The following is a 19268-nucleotide window of genomic DNA, read 5'->3' as shown; positions in this document are numbered from 1 at the left end:
ACACGCAACATTGTATTAGTTTTAGGGGCAGAACACAGTAATCCAACAAGTCTGTATGTTATGCTATGCCCACTACAAACGGAGCTCCCATCTGTCACCAGACAACACTATTACAGTCCACTGACTGTATTCCCTACACTGTGCTCTTCATCTCTGTGACTTACTTACTCATTTTGTAACTGGAAGCCTGTGTCTCCCACTCCCGCTCACCCATTTTGCCCACCCCCACCCCCCTCCTCTGGCAACCCTCAGTTTGTTCTCTGTATTTATAGGTCTGATTTGGCTTTTTGTTTGCTTTTTTATTAATCTGGTTTCTTTAGACTCCACATGAGTGAGATCATATGGTATTTGTCTTTGTCAGTTAAAGCTGCAATTTACGGGGCACCTGGGTGGCTCAGTGGGTTAAAGCCGCTGCCTTCGGCTCAGGTCATGATCTCAGGGTCCTGGGATCGAGTCCCACATCGGGCTCTCTGCTCAGCAGGGAGCCTGCTTCTCTCTCTCTCTCTCTCTCTCTGCCTGCCTCTCCATGTACTTGTGATCTCTCTCTGTCAAATAAATAAATAAAATCTTTAAAAAAAAAAAAAAAGCTGCAATTTAAATGAATGTCTCCTTCCCCCAGTGAAATGTGAGCCTCGTAAAGGTGGGAAACATGGACATTTTCCCCCTCCATACCCATACCTAACACAGGCCTGCTACATAGCATGTGCTCAGTACATGTCTATTAAATAAAATGATAATAACAGGCATTCATATCCTTACATGGGCTTTCCATTCTGCTGGTATCTCATCAGCAGCAGGTCTTTCATTTTGCAGTATGGTCAGAATATTGGAAAAAGAATATTCTAAATCGACAACTCTTGTATTACAGCATGAAAACATATTTACTTCTAAAGGATCCTCACCTCAATGGCCAGAGCAAAGAGTCCTGACCAATATTATAAAATGAACTAACACTGAATATGTGTTTTAGTCCATTTGTATTGCTCTAACAAAGTACCACAGACTGGATGGTTTATAAACATCAGAAACTTATTGTTGCCCACGGTTCTGAAGTCTGAGATCAGGGCACCAGCAGCGTTTGGTGAGGACCCACTTCCAGGCCATAGATTTCACATGGCAGAAGGGGCAAGACAGCTCAGTGGGGTCTCTTATAAGAGCACTAACCCCATTCATGAGGGCTCCAACCTCAAGACCTCCTCACTTCCCAAAGGCCCCACTTGTTGCTACCACCACCTGTGGAGGTAAGGATTTCAACGTAAGAATTTGCTGGCAGGGGCGGTGGGGGGACACATAAACATTTAGACCTTAGCAGTAGCATATATGGCTTCTCCATCCCGAATGCCTTATAATAAATGGTATGTGTTCAAAGGTTTCATAATAATTACAATCTGCACTGTATTTTCACTCTTATCAAATACGTAAGTACTTATTTATTGATTTAGCTACATCAGTAGGCCTAACATGTTAAAGTACTTTAGAAGTCTCTATTTGCAAACTGAGAGCTATTTATAAATGAACACATGACAGCAGAAGGCATTTACCAAACCAAACAAACCAAAATCCTATCAAAAAAAGTCATACCTACACCTTACCCAATCATTCTAGGTGCTGAAATTTTTTTGTTTTTGTTTTTTTAAGATTTTAGGTATTTATTTGAGAGAGAGCCAGAAAGAGAGAGAGGAGAAAGGGGCAGTGTGTGCGCATGCGCCAGAGGGAGAGGACGAAGCAGGCTCCCCAGTGAGCCGGGAACCCAACGTGGGCCTCAATCCCAGGACTCTGGGATCATGACCTGAGCTGAAGGCAGACGCTTAACCAACTAAGCCACCCAGGTGCCCTCATTCTGGGTTTTGTTTGCATTTTCATATGGGTGGTACACTTCAATTATCTGTCCAAATGCTCATAAAACATAATTAACCAGAGACAATAAACCATCCTCCCCAGTAAAGAATAACTATCACACTACCCACTCTTTTCTTTTATTCATGTAAAAACCATTAACCATCTAATCAAATACCTATAAAGCTCCCAACTAACTACAGTTACAGTTTTGGGGTTTTATTGTCATTACTATTATTTCAATTCTATATTGAGATCTATACGAAAAAAGTTAGGAAAATTATGCGCAAAAAACATTCCACCTCTCTTCCTTTTCTGAGCATCATGTTCAAGAACCATTAGCACTAGTGTAAAAGTCTACAGGAAGCCAGCTGCATAAAAGTTAACCTAACTTCCATAAATCCCCCAATATTCATGGTACTGCTTTTTAAACAGACACAATGGGAAGAAAATGGACACTAAACCAGAAGAGGCTAAGGAACCCTACATTCGTATGATTAAATCATACTCCCTTTCTCACAGATATGATGTCACTTAAGGTCTAATAAGGAACTGCTCATGGTGATAGCAAAGATTTCTCTATGGTTCCTCCCTGTCACTTAAGATACTAAACTTTGAATAAGGGTATCCTTTATATTTTTCCCATTCCGTCAATCCTTTTTCTTTCAAGAGCATTTAACAGAATTCAAATTGCAGACACTCTTTGATTCTGTTACACACGCTGGCAATGCAATGACACCACTTTGAAATAATTTTTTGAATTATAAATCATTTTAATGATAGCAAAAAATAAAATATTTAAGGTTATATATTCATCCATTTCTAACTGGCCTTTATTTTCCCCACCATCCTAAGTAATAATTACAATCACGGCATGTATGAAAAGGAGGGAGGCCGAAATTCTGTTCCCCAGCTGGTGCTGTTTGGGGAACCCATTCAGCAACCGTGGGGTGGCCCCATCTTGCTACACAGCTCAGAGAACTATTGCTACAGGATCCCTTTAGGACAAGATTTCCCTTTTATCTGTCTCCTTACATCCTATGCTAAATGTCTTCTAGATCTTTCTCTGGTCCCTCTCATCCAGTGTTTTTTTAATTTTCATATCCCAGAGATTCTCCCTGCCCCTCTCACATGTACATAATACTTTCTCTGTATATATTCTTATTCCGACCAGCCAAGAAGATTCTGTAGTCTTCCCTTTTACAGTCGGTGGGGGGGGGGGGGGGGGGAGGGGTGGTAGGGACTGATATTTTTTCCATAGAGCTCAGAATCCCCACCAAGATATTCTGGCACAGCAAGTGGGGGAGAGGAGGGAGGGTTATCCCGGCTTCTTAGGCTCTCCCTGAGAAGTCTTGCGCTTTCAAGAAATAATTTCTCTCCTGGTTTCCCAGAGCACTTGATCAGGTTTCCCTTCTATTACAGGTATTTTTAATTAGGATTTTAATAAAACGTTTATTCTTATTTTCCTAGCTTATGTTTACTTAAACTTTTTACATGTTCTGGCTACTAACTTCAAAATAAATAAAATGAAATCTAATACAGTTAATCTATGTTGTGTCAACTTTTTAAGTTTTTTGTCTTATTTTTATATTTCATTTTACACTGACTCTCTGATGCGGGATTTGTTTTTACAAAGCCTAACAAGAAGTGGGGCTGCAAGGGAATGACAGTGGGAAAAGGCCACCTTCCCCAGTTCTCCCCACTGCTCTGTTGATTCCTGACCCCCAATGCATTGAGAATTCTCCCCTTAGAAATTCAGTCCGTTTTCTACAATCTTAAGGCTCAGAGTACAGATAGCACATTTTATTTACTTGGTAAACGTTTTCTAGCATCTCGTCCTACTTAAAGCTTTTATAAAGAAGTTTTTGTTTTGGCGCCTGGGTGGCTCAGTGGGTTAAGCCTCTGCCTTCAGCTCAGGTCATGATCTCAGGGTCCTGGGATCGAGGCCCGCATTGGGCTCTCTGCTCAGAGGGGAGTCTGCTTCTCCCTCTCTCTGCCTGCCTCTCTGCCTATTTGTGATCTCTATTTCAAATAAATAAATAAAATCTTTAAAAAAAAAAAAAAAGAAGAAGAAGTTGTTTTTGTTTTGCAAACCTAAGAGCTCCAATGACAGCCACTAGATTTCGGATAAATCAGAATGCCTTAAGCCAGGAGACAATAGTAACTGGAAAATCATACATATACAGTACTTGACACATATAATAAGAGGTTGGAAGGGTGTACAATTTGAGGGCCCATCTTTAAGGAAGTCAACATTTCAAATACAACACACTCCCCAAGCCTTAGAAGAGGTTACTGAGGAGCCCTACAGCAGAAGCAGAGACCAGATGGCACCATGTCACCTGCAGGACTCGGGAAGAGGAAAGCATTCCTGCAGCCAACCTCTACCCAACCTCTGATGTCCTTACTTCCTTGCAATTCCCTTCCTGGCAGGGAGCCTCTTGGCTTGGGACATCTCTTGGCTTTCTCCTAACACTGTGAAGTCAAGGAAAAGCTGGACAGAGCAAGATTTTTCCAAATGTGATTTGTTCTTTTGCTAAAGGAATCACTGCCACGCAAGCTGGGAAATCAGAACCTAAGAAGACAGAAAGGTCCTTCTTATCTTTCAACTGTCCATCCAATTACCTCTGAGAGAGTCCTTGGGATGCAGAGCATCTCTTTTTGGCTGCTCCCCACAGGAACCAGAAACAGCACTGAATGGGTTAAAGGAGCTGAAGAAGAATTTTGCAAATTTCTCTCACCTGTTGAGTCTTAAAATGCATTCCATTCACCTAGGAGAAACCTAGAATCAAATCCTCCTCCCATGGTTTATCAAGTGGCCATGGGCAAGAAGAATATGACCTTTCTGACTTGCAAGTCCTATGAAAGGGGACAAGAATGCCTATGTTGCAAGACAGTTGTCTGGCTCGAGCGAGATGAACTAAATGTACCCAACACAAGGCTTGGCACATGTAGCCACTTGCGATAACTCCTTGTCACTGCCACTCCAGGGGTGGAGTCTATGCGTCGGACCCCAGGAATCTGGGCTGGCCTTGCGCCTGCTGAGAAACGATGAGTAGAAAAGAGGCTGTGAGAGTCCTGGGGCCTCAGGAGGCCTCAGAAGACCTAGTAGCATCAGCCTTTTGCTCTCTTGAGTGTTGCTCTAAACCTGCCGTGTAAAGAAACCAATCTAGAATACTGGAGCATAAGCGATCACCTGGAGAACTGAGACAGCCAGCTGACAGCCAGCACTCAGTACAAGCCACCAGCCATACTGGCAAGCCCACCCCCATTTTCCAGCCCAGTGCACCCTCCAGCTGAATGCAGCCATATGAATGAGCCTATAACCAGCAGGGTAACTGCCCAGCCAACCACAGAATCATGAGAAATAATAAATCATTGTTTTAAGCCCTTAGGTTTGGGGGTGGTTAATCACGATTACATCAAAACACCACTCAATAAAGGATTGCACTGGTTATCACCTTTTCCTAACGAAAAAATGTTACACCCACTGTGTACCAAGTCACAGCAGGATAGGATATTGGGTATCCAGAGCAATGTGATCATTTCCCCCTCCTTTTAACCTATGGCTTAGGGGCCCTACAGCTTGTTTACACCTCCTATACAGGTGGGAGATATGGTGGCTTCAATGAGAAAAAGCCAAGGAGTTTCTAAATTCTCTAGGTAACCTTTTATTCTGTTCCCTAAGGGTCACCCCTATCAAGGTACACGGAGAGTGGTTTCTCTTCTCTTCTAATATCTTCCCATAAGATTGCCTTTGTCAGCTGCACTGTTTACCAATAAACATATTTATCAGCATGATGATATATCTGTTTGACACTTGTCAGGCAGCCAAAAAATCTGAACCCGGTGACACATTTCCCTGAACCATGTCTCAGGCTAGGAGGTGCTGCTCAAAACAATCACACGAAGCTTCGGGTGACCTCAAGGTTAATATTTACTATAAACCTGAAGTTTAAATTCAGTTAAAATCCTGTAAAAGTACCTCAGCTTGACCCATAGACTTGGTAATAAAGAACTGTTCTGAGTCAATGCTCTGAGGTAAGACTTGAATGAATGTGGCCATGGAAACACAGACCTAGGTGGTTCATGACACTTGAACTTCCCCAGCTTCACTAAATAAGGTCACGCCACCCCAACCTGTAGATCTCGGAGTCCTGCTGACACTCTCCTATGGGACAACCCGGAAATATTGAAGAGCTCAGAGAAGTGCTCAAGATTTCTTGGAATGGTGGCTCAGAGCCTCTCTCACTCATGGAGCTCATCAATGTGAACATGTGCCATCCTTCCTGTACGGCCCAATGACAGACTTGTGCATGCGTGTTTTTAAGAGGAAAAGATTTCATCCATTGTTATAGTTCTGATACACTGGTGGTGGCTGAGAGGATGGGTGAAACAGGTGATGGGGGAATTGAGGAGTGCACCTGTCGTGACAAGTGCCAGGGGCCGTATGGAAGTGTTGAATCACTACACTGTACACTTGACACTAACAGGACATGCTGTATGGCAACGGGAATTTAAATAAAGTCTTTAAAAAATAAATAAATAAACATCCTCACTTCTTGCTTTGTAGGTTGGAAGCCTAGAAATCCTGGGCAAGCGGGTTCTACTCACAGAAATTCTACTCAAATGATACATTCAGTACTATAAAAAAAAAATTGTCTAAGAACAATATCAGATTGCTGTTTTCATCTGTCCTCTTATAGCACCCATGGACTTCCCCCTCACCATAATGACCTTTCATTGAGGACTTGCGAAGGCATGAGACCCCTGACTAGCACGGAGGAACATGGTATGAAACAGCAGCATAAGACAAGGTGCTAGGTTTTGCTGTACAACACTACAACACTGGGAACATTGTTGAGAATGCCGGCCATTGCAGATGCAGTGTTTTCTGGCTGAAAATCCAAAGGGGAAATTTCTCTCACCTCCTAGAACCAGGAACAGATGGATTTCTCCAATCTGGTTTCTCTTTGGGACACTTTGAAGCTCTTTGTGGACTGCTTCCTTCTTCTCTTAGGCTGCTGGAATACTTATAGCCGGAACGTCAAAGTACACTAACCAATTTCACTCATAACTCCCTCTTATTTTCCTTTGGCTTATATTTCTTTCTCATCCTAAATTTACCGGATCTTGTCCTATTGCATGCATCTTTGTAAGCCATCCCAAAACACTTTTGGAATTGGGTAGGTATAAGTAAAACTAAAGATACTATCAGCAATGTGTATGCTTAGTTCCCCTACTCCAAATGATGAGCCCTGGTCAGCAAAGGCTGTGCACTGCCCTGCTAGGAAATCCTTAGAGTGTCCAGTGCTATCATTTCACTGCTGAATGGATATTTAGGGAATTAAATAGTAGAATAAGTAAATTTTGATAGCACTCTGTTAACTGAATTTTAAAATACTATTGAAGTGTACTTTAAAATACTACTAAAGTGTACTTTAAAGTCTACTAAAGATTTCATCTTTTATCCTCCAAACAGGAATGTGTCAAAGGAGGCATGTGCAAGGGTGTTTCCCACAACATCAGAAGCAGCTCTCAGGGTCACTGATAGGGGAATGATAAAATACGCTGGTGCGGCCAGCCACACTATCACAGGCTAAACAGACATTTAACTAAATGAGATGATACCAAAGGGCATTCACCCATCACATGCTATGGGGTGGGGGAGAAAAAAAAAAGAGCAGGAAGTGAAATAATACATTTTTTGTAAATAGCTAACTGGCTTTTTTGACATTTGTAAAGAAGAAGGACTAACTGGCTGTATTTGGGAGTGAGATCAGGGAAAATGGGAGCTGGAGAAAGGGAAAGAGGTAAACGGTCATCTTCTTAAGTATTGGTTATTTTCATGGTTTTTCTTTATGTTATTTATAACAAGAACGTTTCACTTTTGTAATTACGAAATAAAAAACACTGATGAAAACATGCAGTGACTTCAGGTTGTAAAGCATTCTGGAATCCTCAAAATGTCCAATGTCTCAAGGGTTGGGTTGGGAAATACTATGCTGGGATCCTCCAAACAAGCAGTCTTGGCTCTGTGGCTAGGCCTTCCCTATGAACAACTCAGCCTCCCTCCCTTAGAGCCTTTATTCTGCCATGGATTCCTCCACAAAGCAGGGAAGAAATTGATCTGTTTAGTGACATACACACAGGTTGCTAAAATATGGAAAGGCAAAGGATCTTTCTCAATCAGAACACAGCTGCAGTCTTTTTAAGTCCTTAAAATAGCATACAGTAAATTATAAAGCATTTAAATTCTTAATCATCTCCGTGTTTTTCTTACATGTGTTAGAGCAAAACATGTTAACTGAGCAAGACTAGTTTGGTGATCATGTCCCTAAAATGTTAAAACTTTGTAAAGGGGGAGGGTGTAGTTGTTCTAAATTTTTCACCAAATGAAAATTCCTTCTTCCCCCATTCCACTCAATAAATACACACCAAATAGGGAGAAGTTTTCTATGCCTTCAAATGTACTTTTGGAAGGTTTTTTAAAGCCAATCTGGAGAAAGCTAATTAAACTGACTTGACCAGGACAGATTCTCCATGTCCCCAAAATGTAAAAATCAAATCAAAACCAATGTATAAACTCATCAATGAATGGTTACTTCCTAGGTGGCCCCGGCGGGATCGGGCAGATACCGGTGCAGCATGGGCCAGGATCCCCAACACTGGACTCTACAGGAACAGTCAGGTGGATACCATAAGTCCAGAGCTCAGAGATAACATCAGGGAAAGTTCAAGATATACACAGGACAGCCGAGGAGAAGGAACGAGAAGCAATGAAAACATATCACCTAAGGTAAGAAAATCAGAGCAAGGATGGGTCAAAGAGAGCATCCAACTAGACAGAATGTGGATGATAAACACAAGCAAGTAAACAAGCAACCCCAGTGAACTGTGACACTTGTGCACACTGCCCTCCACGCTTTGCTGTGTTCATTCACTGGTCACAGGGCCAGGTGTATGAGTCAGGTGTTAATTGTTATGAAAAGGCAACCAAAGGCATGCAGATAAACGTTGCCTTCGATTAACTCCAGGTATGGTTACTGGACATTTCCTCAAGGATGGTGGATGCTGGCTTCTGCCTCACCTAGCTCCCCAAGAAGCTTTTGAAGACGACGAATAAGGATTCCAGTTCGATGGTGAAGCAGGCATCTAAGGAAGCTTTGATAAGCTAACCCTTTCACACAAGGTAAGGAGAATACATTCCAATCCTCTGTAAGCAGCTAATTTCCTAATGAGCTTCATCAGCAATAACACATCCCACCCGCTTCTGTTAAGAACTTCTCAAAGCTGTAAGAGGAATTATGAACCCACACACTGCACTATGAGCCCTTCTGTTCCCTATCCAGCTGATGAAAGTGGACATGGCCTAAACCCACCAGCCAGTCTGTTCTGGATCCACTTGTCCTCTTCACCTACGGAGAGAAATCTGCTCTAAAGACACTGTTTTCAAATCCCAAGTTTACTCCTTCCATGCTTCCTTTTTCCTCAAAACCAACTATTTTGCTTTCAAGTAGATAGAATCAGCAGGAAGTTTCCCCTTTGCACTTGTCCATCCAGCTGCCTACGCCAGCGTCAGTCCTGCACCCATGTGACACCAGATGAGTCCTCACACCACCTCCTGTCCCCAGCAACAGAGGTCCCGATTTCCCAGTCAATTCTGTGTTCCCCTCCAGCATCTCCAACCTGAATGCAACCTATTTATCTACTCATTAGGCAAATGATTTCCAAACAGTGGACTCTGGTCTACTAACAAGTGAGGATTTTTCAGAATACTGAACAGGAACAGAAAGCACAGAAACAGAAAACAGAATGCTATACAGTAAGGGTGCATATTGTTTCATGAAACTGGTTTCAGATGCACCTATACTTACTTATGTCCTGGGTTGCAGTGCAAAAAAACCATTTTGTACTGTGTTGTAAAATCCAGAAACGTTTGAAACACTGCTTTAGATAAGCCTTTGTCCCCTTAGTCAGACTACCCCCTTGCTCTCCGTCCCACTGCTCAGCAACTCCCTTCCTCATGCTGGCCCAAGCTCTGAACAGACTTCCAGCTGTCTTCTTCACCCGCTGTTTTCACAAACCTTGGCCTTTTACAATGATTCACAAGCTCCTTCTCATGTATCCAAAGGATTGCCTTCTCCTTGAACAGACCAATGTTCTGAGGGGAAAAAAAAAAAAAAAAAAAAAAAAAAAAAAAAAAAAAAAAAAGATCCTTTGCTATTCCTGCCTTCTTTTCAGGTCTGGGATCTGCTTGCAGAACATCCAACTGTCTCACTCTGAATAACAAACCTCAGAGCAGTAGGACTCCGTTTCTTTGTGTGCTACCTTTCATCTCCAACAAGAAAAACACCACCAAAGTCGCTCACACAATACCTTAGGTTTTCTTACAAAATGAACCTCACTTTCCTGATGTAATGCATTCTCTGGTGTCATACACTTAGTGCCTGATACCGATGCCAGGTGAATGCAGCTCAGCCCGAGGAGGGAGTTAAAGTCTGGTTCCCGTCCTCGAGAACAGATGGTTACCCCACCTCCATATTGCCATCTTCTTCCTCTTGCAAGGCAAATGGAAGGAGGGAAAGCACAGCAAGGTGGCTGTACATGCGTGGGGGCATCCTTTCCTCTCAAGGACGAGGGCACAAGCTGTCCGGCACAATTCTACCACCCCACCCCCGCTTCTGCCCTCCCTTGTCCACCCTCCCACAATTCTCACCCAGACAATTCATTCATTCTCTCCTGCCACAGAAAAACTCGTTTTCTGTATCTTTCCGTAGACTGCTCAGTTTACTTTTTTCAGCCAAAAGACCTATCCTACTTTTTAACCTTCCAAGAGATATCAAAGCTAAATGGAGCCTTCATCTGTAGGATACGGGCCACTAATTTGAGAAGAAGGGAACAGGGAGACACCGAGGTCTGAAGGTTTCTTAGGAAACCTTGGTTTCTGCTCATACTTGAGATGCCGGCTTTCAGGGTAGAACATAAAAGTAGGGTGGGAGGAGAGGGCTGCACTAGACTCAGAAGGGCAAGAAACACACTCAGAGGGAACTAGGGAGAAGGGGAGGTCTCACCTAGGGCACATTCCAGAATTGGCCTGGAAGCTCTACTACTAGCCCCTTTCTGCAATCCAAGCCCTTTCCCACTTCCTCGTGGGGGGAATACAGGGCTCCTTCCCTAGCTCTACGATTGCCCGATTATTAGGCAGGCCCTCCCTCCCTCCCAGGTCACCATGGTCCTCCTCCCTACTCCTTTGCTGGGCTCGTTCTTCATCCACCTAGCACGGAGTTAGGTCTCTGACAGCTCCAGCTCCCAAGGCCTCTGTTTACCTTGGTGATCAAATGAATCTCTCCCTCATTAAGATTTCAGAGGAGGAAGGAAAAGAGAGGCCAACTCTGGCATCCACACTCCAGGGTGTACTGAGAAGACTCAGCTTCTCTGGGTTAGCTTTGGCCCTTGACCCTTGCCATTCCTAGGCACCTCCAAGTACGCAGCTTTAGTGACGAAAAGCCATTATTCTTTCCAACAAGGTCAAGAGGCTTAGAGGCAAAGGAATAGGAACAGAAAGCTCATAGAGTAAACAATTACGACTAACTGAGCCACTGGTTGCCAAGTACCCAGCTCCAGACAGGTAAAATGTGTACAAGATCACACAGTAAGGATTCCAGAGCTGGAGGGAGGTATTGTGGCCAAAGGAGTTGCAGGAGTAAAACGGAAAGTAGCACTCTGTAAATATATTCTCAGGGTCATCTGATGGCACAGGAGGGGGAGGTGGCAAGTCGACTAAAGTCCACAGTTTCTGGAGCCATTCTTTCCAATTTTCTAGCATGGCAGGAGTCCACTTTTCTAATTTAGTTCCATCCCTACAATTTAAGGAAAAGATTAACACAGGGGGAAAAATTCTCCACTTCACACTTAGAAGGGAACTGAGATTCTCTGTCATATTACCTTAACTGGCTACAGAAAGATAAAGCTGCATTCCAACCTATACCACGGGCTCACACAGCAGTATCTCTCTCAACACAAACACAGAACAAGATCGATTTTTCTCAACTCCATTTATGACTGGTGAAGATTTTACTAAAATGATATCTTGTTTCCTGCCTCACACATCAACTCCTAATAACCACATAAACTCTCCCATCTTGTCCCCAAACTGGTACTGGATTCATTTAAACACTGTCAAAGATCACTCTTTAGGAACAATTTTATAATTTCACATAAAAATGTGTGCTACATTAACAATCAGATTATACAACTGAGCGGGGAAAACGTACTGGCCATCAATAGTGACCCTTTAGTGAACTTCAACAACTCAAAGTACTTTCACAGAGGTTTCCCCACCCTCTTGGGGCTGCAGGAATCCCATTTCATGGCTGGGTAAACCGAGGTTCTCGGTTTAATAAACTTGCCGGGGTTACAATGGTAGAGCTGTAAATAGTGCCCAGTCCCTTTCCCACTACTATTCTGCATGAGGTGGCTAAAAATGGGACGCACTTGAGAACTACAAATGTGAATAAGAGTCTTGTTTTATTTAGATGGGGGGGGGGGGAGACTTACCCACTTGATGCACCTGTGTACCGGCCTCTAACAAGAAAGCTTTCCCTGGCTGTCCCACGCACCCACCCCTTTGGGCTGAGAGCCGGGAAGCTCCCCGGGCAGACCCAGCAGCACGAATCGCGCACCCGGGGGCGCCAGCGGAACGCCGGGCGTACGGGCGGCGCGGGGCCGCGGGCCCCGGGACACCGTCAGCGCCGCGAGCCGCGCGGGAGCCCGCGGGGCCGGGAAGATGCTGCGAGGCCGCACACACCTGCTGCAGCCCGCCCGGGCGCCCCGGCCGCCTCTGCTCTCGGGACGCCCACCCAGCTCCGGGCGCCGTAGCCCGCGGCCGCGCTAGGCCGGGGGCGGGAAGTCCCGGCGCCCCCTGCCCGCGGGCCGTACTCGGCGGCGCTGGGGAACCGCGGGGCAAAAGCGAGCCCGCCCTTTTCCCCGAACCCCCTCCAAACAGCGTCACCTGTGCCGGGTCCCGGGGCGACTCGCGCGCGGGCGGCGGCTGCACGGGGCCGGGGAGGGCGGCGGGCGGTTACAGAAACCTGGTCATCTGGCCCGGCCCAAGGGCTGGCGCCGGCCAGAGTCGCCCCGCGAGATGCTCGGCGGGAGCCAGGGGAGCCGCGGGGCCCCGGGCCGCTCGGAGAAGCAGTCACAGAGACTACAGCTACCGCCGCGGCCGCCGCGCCCGCCCGGACTGCGGGCTCGGGTTACCGCAGAGCGGCTCCTTAAAGGGGCCGCGGCCGCTCGGGCTCCGGCTCCGGCTCCCACTCCGGCTCGTGGCGGCTGCGACCCGCGGCCAAAGTGGGCGGGGCCCCGAGGCCGCTGTAGGGCCGACCTTCGCGAGCTGGACTTGGGTGCCGGAAAGGGCTCCGAAACGGAACACCCAAGGAGGGCTGCGGTGGGATTCGGGAAGAACACACCTCGCCAGGGACCGGGCGTGCGGTTCCTCCGCTTCCCAAGCAAGGAGCAAAACTAGCAAGTGGGGAGGAACGGTCTGAGTCCGGTTCCGCCGCGGCCAGTACCTGGGCTCGCCACGTAACCGAAATTCTTTTCAGATTATGAATTCGTATTAATTAATAAAAGAAAGGGGGTGAAAAGACAGTTGCAGATTTTTCATGCCACGTCTGGCTTGGCCAAAGAAAGCCAGGTCCACCCAGTTCTTGCTAGGGGCTGCAGGTGCATTCCAAACTGGGTAGGGGGCGTCTGTGAAACAGGCCCGTTCTCTTGGAGCAGCCTCCTCCGGAATCCCTGAAAAATACCCTAGAGTGCACTAGCACTCCACCTACACCCAACATGGGAGCCCCTCTGCTGCCAGGGTGGGGTAATGGGATTTGAATTTTTGATGCTGGTGGACGTTTCCAAGTTGCCCAATGCCTAAAGTTTGCCATTCAATAGTAGCTCTTCTGACCTGCTATGAACAGCCTCAAAAACCTTCAAATGTTCTGGATTAACAAGACGGAATTGGTTTGAATAAAACAAAATGATGAAGAGGTATATTTAGGCTGTTAAAATTTGCGAAAAGTATTCAACAAGTTAGAAGATGTGGCTTCTAATGTTAATTAGTAAGCACCACTCTTAATAATGTAGGGCAGTTATTTGTAAGAAATGCCTGTCAGTGGGGCTAATATGTTTTACCTAATATTTACATACACACAAATACATGGTAGCTAACCGAACCTCACTGAGGCTCCATTTCTTCATTTCTCAAATGGGGATAATAATTCATAGTTACCTCTGGAGACCCCAGTCTCAGTAAACGTACCCCAGACTGACCTAGAGAGACAAACCTATTCTGCCCTACGGACAACAGCCTGCTTGCAGTCAAGCAGGGTAGAAGATTCTGTAGGCCCCAAGTGAATTTCTCCTTTCTCTCCTCAAGACTCTCAGGAGTGCCCTTTGACCACAACCTGTTCCACTGTATCTTCTTCACAAGGTCCTCCGTCCTCGACAACTTTGGTTTGCCCCACACCTGCTTTACACGTTCACATGGCTAGAACATAACTCTGCAGGGACAAGATGTCTGTGTGTGCTCATCTGTGGGGTGAACCCTAGGTGTACAGACTGCACATGTCAGCTCTGGACTCTGCCTCCACATATCACCTCCAGCCCCACATATCACCCTGCGCTTGTCTCCAGTGGCTAATAGTTGTTTTTTTTCCTGATAAATACACCATCATTATGTTTAATATACGTATTTTCTTACACCCATAGCAGCATCCAAAACCCTACAAACCCACAAAAATCCGCTCTATACTCTATGTCCCACTATATTCCTTCACATAGGCCTCTACACACGCACCATTAAATCTGCAGGATTGTTGCGAGATTATACAGAGCATGTAAGCGAATACATCAAGGACAAGGTCTGAGATAAGGAAAGGAATTCAGTAAATATTAGTAGAATTTTGAATCTTTTAAACTAATCAAAACTCAATGAACTTGGGAGGTAGAACACTGTATCAGCTGCATATTTTTTTATCAAAATTGTAATGCAGCTTAATTTCTTTAAAAATATTCATTTTATTATTCACATTTAGATTTCTAATTATTCTTTTTTTTTTTAAGATTTTATTTATTTATTTGACAGAGAGAAATCACAAGTAGATGGAGAGGCAGGCAGAGAGAGAGAGAGAGGGAAGCAGGCTCCCTGCCGAGCAGAGAGCCCAATGCGGGACTCGATCCCAGGACCCTGAGATCATGACCTGAGCCGAAGGCAGCGGCTTAACCCACTGAGCCACCCAGGCGCCCCAATATTTCTAATTATTCTTAACTTCATTTTACCAATCCTCTCTTTCCAAGCGCAGTTTCCCCAAATTCTTTTATTTACTGTCTTAAGTTTTTCTGCTTGTTAACTGTGAGATATCAAAGCTGAACTGCACTTCTTATACTTTTGCTCACTGAAACAGTTCAGAGAAATGAAATTATTTTTCTTTCTTTAAAAAGAGAAAAACTGGGGCACCTGGGTGGCTCAGTGGGTTAAGCCTCTGCCTTCGGCTCTGGTCAGGATCTCAGGGTCCTGGGATGGAGCCCTCCATTGGGCTCTCTGCTCAACAGGGAGCCTGCTTCCCCCACCTCCCTGCCTGCCTCTCTGCCTACCTGTGACCTCTCTCTGTCAAATAAATTAATAAAATCTTTTTTAAAAAAGGGAGAGAGAGAAAAGGTACAGAATTTTTGAGGCAAATTTTCTGATAAAAAATTTTTTTGCATATGCTCTAGACAGGAAATATGGTTTATTATATTTATTCCTATGTATCTTGTTTCTGTGTGTTTTGAGTTTTTTTTAATTCCAATATGATTAATATACAGTGTTATATTAACTTCAGGTAAGCAATATAGTGCCTCAACAATTATATACATTACTCATTGTTCATCATAGGTGTACTCTTAATCCTCCTTACCTTTTTCACCCATCCTCACAGACATAGATCTCCTTTATCCATTCATCTATGGAATACCTGGGTTGCATCCATATTTTGGCCATTGTAAATAATGCTGCAATCAACATAAGGGTGCATATATCTTTTCGAATGAGTGTTTTCATACTCTTTGGCTAAATACCCGTAGTGGAATTACTGGATCATACAGTAATTCAGTTTTATTTTTTTTGAGGCAACTCTGTACTATTTTCCACAGTGGCTGCACCAGTTGGCATTCCAATCAACAACGGACAAAGTTTCCTTTTTCTTAACATCCTCACCAACACTTGTTGTTTCTTTTGTTTTTGATTTTAGCCATTCGGACAGGTGTGAGGTGATATCTCATTATGGTTTTGATTTGCATTTCTCTAATGAGTGCCATTGAGCATCTTTTCATATGTCTGTTGGCCATCCGGACGTCTTCTTTATAGAAATGTCTGTTTATGTCTTCTGCCCATTTCCTAATGGATTATTTGGGTTTTTGGTGTTGAGATGTATATGTTCTTTACGTATTTTGAATACTAACCCTTTATTGGATATGTCATTTTTAAGTATTTTTCCCATTCAGTGGGTTGTCCTTTAGTTTTGTTGACCAGTTCCTTTGCTGTGCACAAGCATTTTATTTTGATGTAGTCCCGGTACTTTATTTTTGCTTTTGTTTCCCTTGCCTTAGAAGACATATCTAAAAAAATGTTGCTATGGCCAATGTCAGAGAAATTACTCCCTGTGTTATCTTCTAGGAATTTTTATGGTTTCAGGTCTCCCATTTAGGTCTTTAATCCATTTTGAACCTATTTTTGTGTATGGTATAAGAAAGTGGTCCCGTTTCATTCTTTTGCATGGAGCTGTGCAGTTTTCCCAATACCATTTGTTGAAGACAAACTTTCCTCATAAATTTGTTTCCAAAAATTTCTAAACTAAATAGAGACAATTGTTTAGAAAACTAAAACTAAAAGCTGCTTCTTTCTAAAATAACGAGATAATTAATGCAGAAGTATTTTGGAAGATTGCCTCAATTCTCCACCCTTCTCTGTTAGTGAAGATAACAAAACACCAAGCATTTTGATCAAAAAGATTGATTTCAAAATTAATAACCCCAGGCACTACTTTTTAAATTATTGTTGATTTTAATGTATCAAGAACTTGTGAGGTTTTTTTGTTGTTGTTGCTTTGTTTTGTTTTTAGTATTTAAAAGTTCTTTTGGGATGCCTGGGTGGCTCAGTCAGTTAAGCAGCTGCCTCTAGCTCAGGTCAGCAAGCCCTCACCACCCATCAGGCTCTCTGCTCAGCAGGAAGCCCACTTCTCCCTCTTCCTCTGACTGTCACTCCCCCTGCTTGTGCACTCAAGGCCTCCCTCTCTCTCTTAAATAAAAAAAATAAAATCTTTAAAAAGAACGTCCTTTCATTTGCTTTTCAGAATTTTTCAAGAAAAAACTATTTCAGGATATTACCAATGGTTAGCTCTGGGTGGGTGAGATCCTTAGGTCTTTTAGATTCTTTTTCGTATCTTATTTTACGCGACTTTTTCCTGTAATATGTAAGTATTATTCTTGTGTGCATATTTTTTTTTCATTTTTATTTTTAATGAAAGTAACATATAAGTAAAAATTCAAATAGTTCATAAAGGCTTATAACAAAAACATTCGAGTCCGATCAGCCCCTTTTCCAACTTCCCCCCACCTGGCTTCACCCCATGTTCTACATAACCCTTCTAGGTTATTTCTTAACAATATGCTTATACCAGTGCTTCCTGACTTTCACTTTTAGACATTATTTATTGACTTCTTGTCATGGTATTTGAGGATTTAGCTCTTTCACACTTATCACCATCACCACTTTGCCCTCACCCCTCCTTCTCACACACCTACATCACAACTTCTGTTCAAATCAATAATTTGTGTTTTTATCATCCTGTCAATGTAAATACAGTGCATTGTTGAATCAAGTAAGGTGCCATGACAGTGCTTCTCTTGAAAATCTCTGTTGTTCCTGGAGTTAATAATTGCCTTCCTTTTTCACTTATTTTTTTTTTAATGTATCTTACCCAAATTTTATCCAGATGCTTCAACGTATCTAACAAATGCCCTTGTATCTTCCAATGCCCAAACATTAGAAATTCACTCTCGTGGGACACCAAGGTGGCTCAGTTGGTTAAGCAACTGCTTTCAGCTCAGGTCATGATCCCAGGGTCCTGGGTAATAATCTCATGTTGGGCTCTTTACTCAGCAAGGAGCCTGCTTCTCCCTCTGCCTGCCGCTCCCCCATCTTGGGCGCACACACCCGCTCTCTCCCATAAATAAATAAAATCTTAAAAAAAAAAAAAAAAGAAATTCACTCTCTTATTTTGCTAAAGCACAGATTTCAGTAGTTTACTCAGAGCGTGTATATAGAAGGTAAATTTTTTTAGCGTACTTTGCATGTCTGAAAATGTCTATATTCTATTCTCATCCTCAATTGATAATTTGGATAAGCTGAAGATCATTTTCCCCCAGCATTTTAAAAACACTGTCTCAAAAAATAAAAAAATAAATAAAAATAAATTTTAAAATTTTAAAAAATAAAATAAAAGCACTGTTCCATTGTCTTTTACTTCCAGCGTTGCCCCTGAACTAAATGCTTAATGCCTTTCTGGTCCCCCTTCTTCTGTATCTGGTCTATTCTTCATTCTAGAATCTTCCCATTAACTTTATAGTCTGCAATATCACAATCATGTGCTTTGTGCCTTAGAATGGGCCTTTTTTTCTTGAATTGTGCTAGACCGTCAGGGGTGCTTTCAATCTTACCTGCGAATCTTTAATTATTTTTTTTTTGCTAATTTCCTCCTTCTCATTTACTATATTCTCTCTTTGTGAACTCTTAGTCAGCAGGATGTTGGAACTTCATTATTCTTCAGATTGATTGTCCTTTTATCCCACTGATTATCTCTACAGCTTTCGTTTCGTTTCTTTTCCTTTAATTTAGGTAGACTCCACACCTAGCATTGAGCCCAACTCAGGGCCAGAACTCAGGACCCTTAGATTAAGACCTGAGCTGGAATCAAGAGTCAGATGCTTAACTGAACCATCCAGGCACCCCATCTTTTCTATTACCTAATGTCCAAGACAGAGGTTCTCTACTGGGGTTGGGTGGGAGGTGTTAGTTCTTCCCAGTCCAGCCATTTGGCAATGTCTGCTGATGCTTTTGGCTGTCATCACAGGCAAGGGGGTCATGCATGAGCCCCTAGGGAGTAGAGGTCAGAGAGGCTGCTACCATGTCACAATCACAGCCTCCCACAGCAAAGAATTTCCAATCCCAAATGTCAGTCATTCCAAGATTAAGAAATCATGGACCAGGAGAATTATGCAGCTTTACCTCTGAAGTAGGTTTGTATTTCAAACATATTTTTGGCACAGGATGGCAGTGTGCAGTGGTTTAGCGTGGGAAAAAGTCTGCAGAAGCAGTACCCATAGCAAACTGATGAGGCCTA

General features: G+C 43.5%; 1 protein-coding gene across 6 annotated transcripts in view; it reads right to left on the bottom strand.

The window, feature by feature from the left end:
• The window catches only part of TLCD4 (TLC domain containing 4), a 106679-nt gene that overhangs the window by 58217 nt on the left and 29194 nt on the right, over positions 1–19268 (bottom strand). Inside the window, exons 1-2 of one of the 6 annotated variants that reach the window (XM_059136050.1) lie at positions 12851–13159; positions 9924–10000 (exon numbers count right to left, since the gene is read on the bottom strand). The exons of 3 other annotated variants lie outside the window; for them this stretch is intronic. The gene's annotated coding sequence lies outside the window, so the exon portion shown is untranslated. Of the gene's footprint in view, positions 1–9923; positions 10001–12396; positions 12542–12850; positions 13160–19268 lie in introns of those variants that run through there. 2 more of the 6 variants (XM_059136048.1, XM_059136052.1) reach the window with 2 other exon arrangements.

This window comes from Mustela lutreola, chromosome 10 (assembly GCF_030435805.1).
Source record: "Mustela lutreola isolate mMusLut2 chromosome 10, mMusLut2.pri, whole genome shotgun sequence".
In the NCBI taxonomy this organism is placed as follows: Eukaryota; Metazoa; Chordata; class Mammalia; order Carnivora; family Mustelidae; genus Mustela; species Mustela lutreola.
The sequence above is the reverse complement of the archived record's forward strand: the minus strand, read 5'-3'. Positions and strand labels throughout refer to the sequence as shown.